Source organism: Anneissia japonica, unplaced genomic scaffold, assembly GCF_011630105.1.
Source record: "Anneissia japonica isolate Jap-2015-1 unplaced genomic scaffold, ASM1163010v1 scaffold287768_len205223_cov117, whole genome shotgun sequence".
NCBI lineage: Eukaryota > Metazoa > Echinodermata > Crinoidea > Comatulida > Comatulidae > Anneissia > Anneissia japonica.
The window spans coordinates 154018-162071 of NW_022735704.1; the positions used below are offsets into that span (position 1 = coordinate 154018).

Below are 8054 nucleotides of genomic sequence, written 5' to 3' on the forward strand. Positions count from 1 at the left end.
TTTTCGGTAAACTGCATTCGGCAAACTGGGTTTCGGCACAGTAGCCATAAACACGGCAAACCGGGTTTTCTCCAAACTGGATTTCGACCAGCCTAAGACTCATTGCATGGTTTATTATTTTTATTTTATTTATTTTAACAATATTTTGTGAGGGTGGTCAATCCAGCCGGGGCTGATCATTTGGGACCCTCAAATACATACAAAGCAAAAACAATAGAGTACAATTACAAAAACAAAGTAAATAATTATATATTATTTTAAAATAGAATTAAAATAAACCTAATAAACAGAAAACAATTTGAAACGTAATTAAAAAAAAACCCAATAAATATCAAAGTTAAATATAAATTAAATATATATGTATTAAATTAAAGAAACAAAGTAATTGAAGATTTAATATAATGTACATTCCAATAATTATAAATGAATACACATAACTAAAAGAATTAAAAAAGAGAAAAAATTATAAAAGGCATATTTAGAAAATATAAAATAGCAAAAAAAGTTAAATGTGATTAAAATAAATTTGTTACAGAAACCAAGATAATCAAAAATTTAATAAAATGTACATTCTACCGAAAATAATTAATGTACGAACCTAAATGTTATCAAAATAGAATCCAAAAGAAGTATCTTATAAAAGAATAAAAAAACAAAAGAGCACCAAGCAAATGGCAATGCTCAAGAAGAGACAAAAGGAGATTGGAATAGTAGGGGAGTTAGTTTAAGGAAAGAGTGAGAAATGTTTTGAGATATGCTTTAAATGAGGAGTAGGATGCAGCATTTTGGATATATAGAGGGAGAGAGTTATAGAAATATGGAGCATTATACCTGAAAGAAAGTTTAAATAGTTGTAAGTGGTGTCTGGGGATAAGAAGGTCCCCTTTAGTAATTTGGCGAGTGGTCATGCGGCCATTTGTAGTAATTTTAGTGAGACGTTTAGAAACAGTTTGAGGAACACGATTGTGGAGAGCCTTAAAGGTAAGACAGCCAAGTTGATATTGATATCTGTATTGAAGAGGAAGAGTATTAATAATTTTGAAGTAAGAGTGAGTTAAATGAGTAGTAGGAGGAAGATTTAGTAAAATGCGTATAGCTTTATTTTGATTTTTTTGCAGTTTAGTAGTAGAAGTAGTTTTTAGAGAGCCCCAGACGAAGCAGCAGTAATCTAATCGAGAGAGAAAAAGAGAGTTGTAAAGGGGGTGAAGAGAGGAAGTGTTGGTAAATTTTTCGGTACGAGCAAGTAAGTAGACTATAGAATTCAGTTTTTTACAGAGTGCAGTAATGTGAGAATTCCAAGTTAAAGTGTTATCAATGATAACACCAAGGTGTTTGTGGGAGGTTACGGATTGGATTGGAGTGTTGTCTAAATGAAGGTTAATTTTGTTATTATGGGCTTTTAGCTTGTTAGAAGTACCAATAAGCATAGATTTAGTTTTTTGAACATTAAGAGTCAATTTGTTAGATTTCAGCCAGATAGACAGAAGTTGAAGTGCGGAATTTAGTTGATGTTCTATTAGTCGTGTTGAGGTGTTACTGTAGTAAACGATGGTGTCATCAGCATACATGTCAACATGTATGTTAGGATGGATGTGCTAAGTGCAGAAGGAAGGTCATTAATGTATATAGAGAAGAGAAGAGGGCCTAAAGTAGAACCTTGAGGGACACATGTAGAACATGATTTAGTTGAAGACAGTGTACGACCAAAAAGAACTTGCTGGGAACGATCAGATAAGTAAGACTTAAACCGTGATACTGTTGAAGGTGAAAAACCAAAGTAGGGAAGTTTAGCAATGAGAATATCATAGTTAAGAGTGTCGAAGGCTTTCTTTAGGTCAATAAAAAGAGTGCCAGTAAGTTTCTTGTTGTTAGTACTTTGAAGCCACTTATCATAAGTGGTTGTTAGAGCTGTTAGAGTAGAGTGTTTGGGTCTGAAGCCGGATTGAGAATTAGAGATCAAATTGTTAGAATCAAGGTAGAAGTGAATTTGTGAAGAAACAGCTTTCTCAATAATCTTAGAACATAGTGGAAGGATAGATATTGGACGGTAGTTGTTAAGATCAGTTTTCTTTCCTGACTTGAAAATAGGTATTATCTTAGCTTTCTTCCATGAAGAGGGAAAATAACCAGAGTTGAGGGACAGATTAAAAATAAAAGTGAGATGAGGTGAGATGAGAGGAGCAGCAAGTTTTAAAAGTTTCCCGTCAATTAAATCAAGTCCAGTAGAAGTGTTCGATTTTTCTTAATTCAGAAAGAACGAATTCTTCATTAATATTCTCAATTGAAAAATGGGAAGAGCATTGATTAAGATAAGAAATAGGATCTGGGCAGTTGGAAGAGTCGATCAGAGATGAAAGCTCAGCAGCATGGTTAGCGAAGAAAGAATTAGCTATAGTAAGGGAGTCAGAAACATCCCTTCCATTTATAGAGAAAGAGGGAGGGAGGACGTTAGATTGTTTAGAAGGAAGAAGATCTTTCAAGCCGTTCCAAATTTGCTTGGTGTTACCTCTGTTTCTATCAAGATGAGATTTATAAAACAGAGATTCAGCATCATTATCTGTGGGTGCCTTCATGTCTCGGCTCAAAACCCACATGTTCTCATTATTGTATTTACTGATTTTCCCCTTTACTCTTTGGTTTTATATTGTTTCTATTATTTTGCACTTGTGTCATGGGTTTCAGGAGTGCATAGAGACAATTACAACCATACGGAACAACATACCCCATCGATATTTTTATCAGAAACACAATAGACAACGTTTACGGTATTCATCCATTTATTAAAATAGAATGTGTTTGGCATCAATTAATTGTTTTCATTGTAGCATATTTCACACTTGCGTGCCATGGGAAAATGCAAAACCAACAAATGCCTTGTCATGCAATGACAAAAATTGATTTGAAAACTTTGAACTGGACTAAAGGATTTGGTTTATAACGAGAATACTGAATAACATTTAACTGTCAACATATGTTCATTATTGATTTTGAAAAAAGCAAAAACACCCATTTGAATTTTGATTTATTTGGTGTATATATAAGATAAGCCACGAAAAGTCGGAAGGGAAAATTGAAGACAATCTCGTACTCTTTTCTGAAGAGTGTTCTGCGTTCTTTAACGTGCACATGGGTCATAATGCACACAGAACCAACTTTACTGGACGCAAAAAGGACTCCAATCAAGCTCCAATAAGTATAACCAATTTATTCAGCAAAAGCAAACGTAGGCAAACAGTAAATTGAACATATACACTATCCAATGAAAGGTGTCGTGATGGAATAGACAATAACTGGATTTGCGTCAGGAGAATCAAGTATAGGCGTAATTTTGCCCTACCTTACGTGGAAATGTACTGAATTAATTGTTTTCATTGTAGCACATTTCACACTTGCGTGCCATGGGAAAATGCAAAAACAACAAATGACTTGTCATGCAATGACAAAAATTGATTTGAAAACTTTGAACTGGACTAAAGGAATTGGTCTATAACGGGAATACTAAATAACATTTAATAGTCAACATAATGTTCAATATTAATTTTGAAAAAACACACCCATTTTGAATTTTAATTTATTCGGTGTATATATAAGATAAGCCACGAAAAGTCGGAAGGGAAAATTGAAGACAATCTCGTACTCTTTTCTGAAGAGTGTTCTGCGTTCTTTAACGTTCACATGGGTCATAATGCACACAGAACCAACTTTACTGGACGCAAAAAAGACTCCAATCAAGCTCTAATAAGTATAACCAATTTATTCAGCAAAAACAAACGTAGGCAAACAGTAAGTTAAACATATACACTATCCAATGAAAGGTGTCGTGATGGAATAGACAATAACTGGATTTGTGTCAGGAGAATCAAGTATAGGCGTAATTTTGCACTTAGTGCGCGCCATACCTAATTTAATTGGCGTCCCATTTCGGATTTTTTCCGTCTCTAAATTAACTTTCTCGTTGGTGGCGCTGTCCAGTATGAGAAAAATAATTTAAAAAATTAGACACTTGTGGCAAGTCTAGACTGGTATATAATAAGCTTGTGTTGAAAAGTAATTTTAAAGAATCTTATAAACTGAAATGGCAAGTTGGAATGCAAAAATAATATGACCAAAAGGATTGGACTTTGATTTTAAATATACCTTGTAAATGCACACAAGATACCAAATTTAGATGGTTGCAATACCGAGTAATTCATAAATTTATCGATGTAAATTCTTTTCTTTACAAAATTGGTATTTTGGACAGTGATATCTGTACTTTTTAATAGTGAACAGGAAACCATAGAACATCTTTTTTACTTTTGCCATGTATCAATAGAGTTTTGGACCAAAATAGCACAATGGATAAAAGAAAAAATTAATTGCAATTAATTATTGATAAAGAAATGTGCATTTTCGGGGTGAGAAATCCCAAATTGCACGCACTAAACCTTGTTTTGCTCTTATGCCGTAATCATCTATACAAAAGAAAAATGCAAATGAAGCCACTGGAAGCCAAAGTGGCAAAAATCGAAATTGCTCATTATTTTCAAACTATAAAATACATAGCCAGTATTAATTATAAGCTTAATTCCTTTTTGGAAACTTGGACTTGAATTTATTTGCTTTATATGCTTTGTATACTTTCCTTTTGTTACTGTATATGTTTTGAATAAAGTGGAAGAAAGAGAGAAAAAAATCTTATTCTAAAACATTTGTTCTTTCGGGGTACATAATTAATTTCATGCTAATTAACCGATTTACAATATTCTAACGCCACGTCACGAACACACTACTTCATTCCACGGTACAACAGCAGACACCAGTAGGTTAACACCCTAAAGTCAAACCATCAATAGATGTACGTTTAATTTCAGTAAGTTTCATGAATTGCCTTTATTAATTTTATTGTAATACATTAAATCAGGGCCGTAGTCACGAGAATTAAAGTAATCAAGTTGCGAGCGATGCGAGCAATGAGGTTCAAATCCCAGGAAATCTACTTGCTATTTTTTTCATTATTTTTTAAGGCGACAATATGCGGGGAAATTTATACTGAGGAGAATTATGATGTTGGCAGAGGTATGCACTCTCGGAGTGCCCTCTAGTTTCAAAATATTTTAACGATTGTCAAATAGTTAAGCAAACAGTATTTATATATTTTTACCGTAAATTTGTTAATAAGTAGTTATCGAAGGTAAATGTAGTTGAGCCTAGTCTACTACTATTGCGGTAGACCACGCTGCTGCACTGTCGGTTGGTTCGGACTACCTGGTCGCCTATATATCGATGGCAGAGGATAGCAAGGCTTGGTAGTGGAAACTGACAGTTGATCTACAATATTTTACGAATGTGTCAGTTTTTTACGAATACTCCTTGGTACTAAGTGTTTGTAAAATACAGTAGACGTTTTCCTAAACAAGCCTTTCCACCGTGTGACGTAGACGGCCACGAAGCTGGCTGGCTGTTTATCTGACTTGGGAAAATCGTATTATATTTCAAGATTTAGATAGGCGGCTTAACTTCGACGTGAACCAGGCTACCTTTTTTAATGCTAATATATGTACCTAAGTACTATGCAAGATCCATTGCATGTTCAGTACACACTGAAGAAGGTTGCAAGGACGACCTAAATATTTGTGCTCAAATAAAATATATTTATGTTCCAGAAATACGTCAACCGTTGTTTTTCTGTCACTCGTGATAGTCTCACTACACACCCAAACCTCTGTCTCTTATACACATCTAGATGTGTATAAGACCTTGGTATATAAAAGAATATTCGCTCACAAAACTGAAATCTTTGTTTAAACCATTAACATTTGATTTAAGGCAGAGGAGCCAACGGATCTCAGCACATTTTCTAGCCTAGTAGAATTAAAAGGACTAAATCACTGATGACTGGGTGAATTAAAGTGGTTGGCAACAGCCCTTTTGATGGTCTTAAACTAATAGTTTTTGTGGTTGTCTTAAGTCTTAGTTTACATTCGGTTTCGCCTACATAATTGCCGTTATTAAATTTAGTGTGTGCTGTGCTTTTGTACGGTAACGACAGAACTGGGTTCGGCAAACCGGGTTTCGGCAAACTGGGATTTCATGTTTTCGGTAAACTGCATTCGGCAAACTGGGTTTCGGCACAGTGGCCATAAACTCGGCAAACCGGGTTTTCTGCAAACTGGATTTCGACCAGCATAAGACTCATTGCATGGTTTATTATTTTTATTTTATTTATTTCAACAATATTTTGTGAGGGTGGTCAATCCAGCCGGGGCTGATCATTTGGGACCCTCAAATACATACAAAGCAAAAACAATAGAGAAAAATTACAAAAACAAAGTAAATAATTATATATTATTTTAAAATAGAATTAAAATAAACCAAATAAACAGAAAAAAATTTAAAACGTAATTTAAAAAAAAAACAATAAATATCAAAGTTAAATATAAATTAAATATATAATATATATTATGTATTAAATTAAAGAAACAAGGTAATTGAAGATTTAATATAATGTATATTCCAATAATTAAAAATGAATACACATAACTAAAAGAATTAAAAAAGAGAAAAAATTATAAAAGGCATATTTAGAAAATATAAAATAGCAATAAAAGTAAAATGTGATTAAAATAAATTTGTTACAGAAACCAAGATAATCAAAAATTTAATCAAATGTACATTCTACCGAAAATAATTAATGTACGAACCTAAATGTTATCAAAATAGAATCCAAAAGAAGTATCTTTTAAAAATAATAATATGAAAATAAAAATCTAATAAAAGAATAAAAAAACAAAAGAGCACCAAGCAAATGGCAATGCTCAAGAATAATAATAATAATAATAATAAGATGAGACAAAAGGAGATCGGAATAGTAGGGGAGTTAGTTTAAGGAAAGAGTGAGAAAGTTTTTGAGATATGCTTTGAATGAGGAGTAGGATGCAGCATTTCGGATATATAGAGGGAGAGAGTTATAGAAATATGGAGCATTATACATGAAAGAAAGTTTAAATAGTTGTAAGTGGTATCTGGGGATAAGAAGGTCCCCTTTAGTAATTTGGCGAGTGGTCATGCGGCCATTTGTAGTAATTTTAGTGAGACGTTTAGAAACAGTTTGAGGAATAAGATTGTGGAGAGCCTTAAAGGTAAGACAGTCAAGTTGATATTGATATCTGTATTGAAGAGGAAGAGTATTAATAATTTTGAAGTGAGAGTGAGTTAAATGAGTAGTAGGAGGAAGATTTAGTAAAATTTTTTGCAGTTTAGAGCCCCAGACGGAGCAGCAGTAATCTAATCGAGAGAGAAAAAGAGAGTTGTAAAGGAGGTGAAGTGAGGAAGTGTTGGTAAATTTTGCGGTACGAGCAAGTAAGTAGACTATAGAATTCAGTTTTTTACAGAGTGCAGTAATGTGAGAATTCCAAGTTAAAGTGTTATCAATGATAACACCAAGGTGTTTGTGGGAGGTTACGGATTGGATTGGAATGTTGTCTAAATGAAGGTTTATTTTGTTATTATGAGCTTTTAGCTTGTTAGAAGTACCAATAAGCATAGGCCTAGATTTAGTTTTTTGAACATTAAGAGTTAATTTGTTAGATTTCAGCCAGATAGACAGACGTTGAAGTGCGGAATTTAGTTGATGTTCTATTAGTCGTGTAGAGGTGTTACTGTAGTAAACGATGGTGTCATCAGCATACATGTCAACATGTATGTTAGGATGGATTGTGCTAAGTGCAGAAGGAAGGTCATTAATGTAGATAGAGAAGAGAAGAGGGCCTAAAGTAGAACATTGAGGGACACCTGTAGAACATGATTTAGTTGAAGACAGTGTACGACCAAAAGAACTTGCTGGGAACGATCAGAGACTTAAACCATGATACTGTTGAAGGTGAAAAACCAAAGTAGGGAAGTTTAGCAATGTGAATATCATAGTTAAGAGTGTCGACGGCTTTCTTTAGGTCAATAAAAAGAGTGCCAGTAAGTTTCTTGTTGTTAGTACTTTGAAGCCACTTATCATAAGTGGTTGTTAGAGCTGTTAGAGTAGAGTGTTTGGGTCTGAAGCCGGATTGAGAATCACATCT

At 33.7% G+C, this 8054-nt stretch overlaps 1 protein-coding gene across 1 annotated transcript in view; it reads left to right on the forward strand.

The window, feature by feature from the left end:
- The first annotated feature begins 4810 nt into the window (after nucleotides 1–4810).
- The window catches only part of LOC117116675, a 15367-nt gene continuing 12123 nt past the window's right edge, over nucleotides 4811–8054 (forward strand). Inside the window, exon 1 of the mRNA XM_033260760.1 lies at nucleotides 4811–4852. The gene's annotated coding sequence lies outside the window, so the exon portion shown is untranslated. The remainder of the gene's footprint in view (nucleotides 4853–8054) is intronic.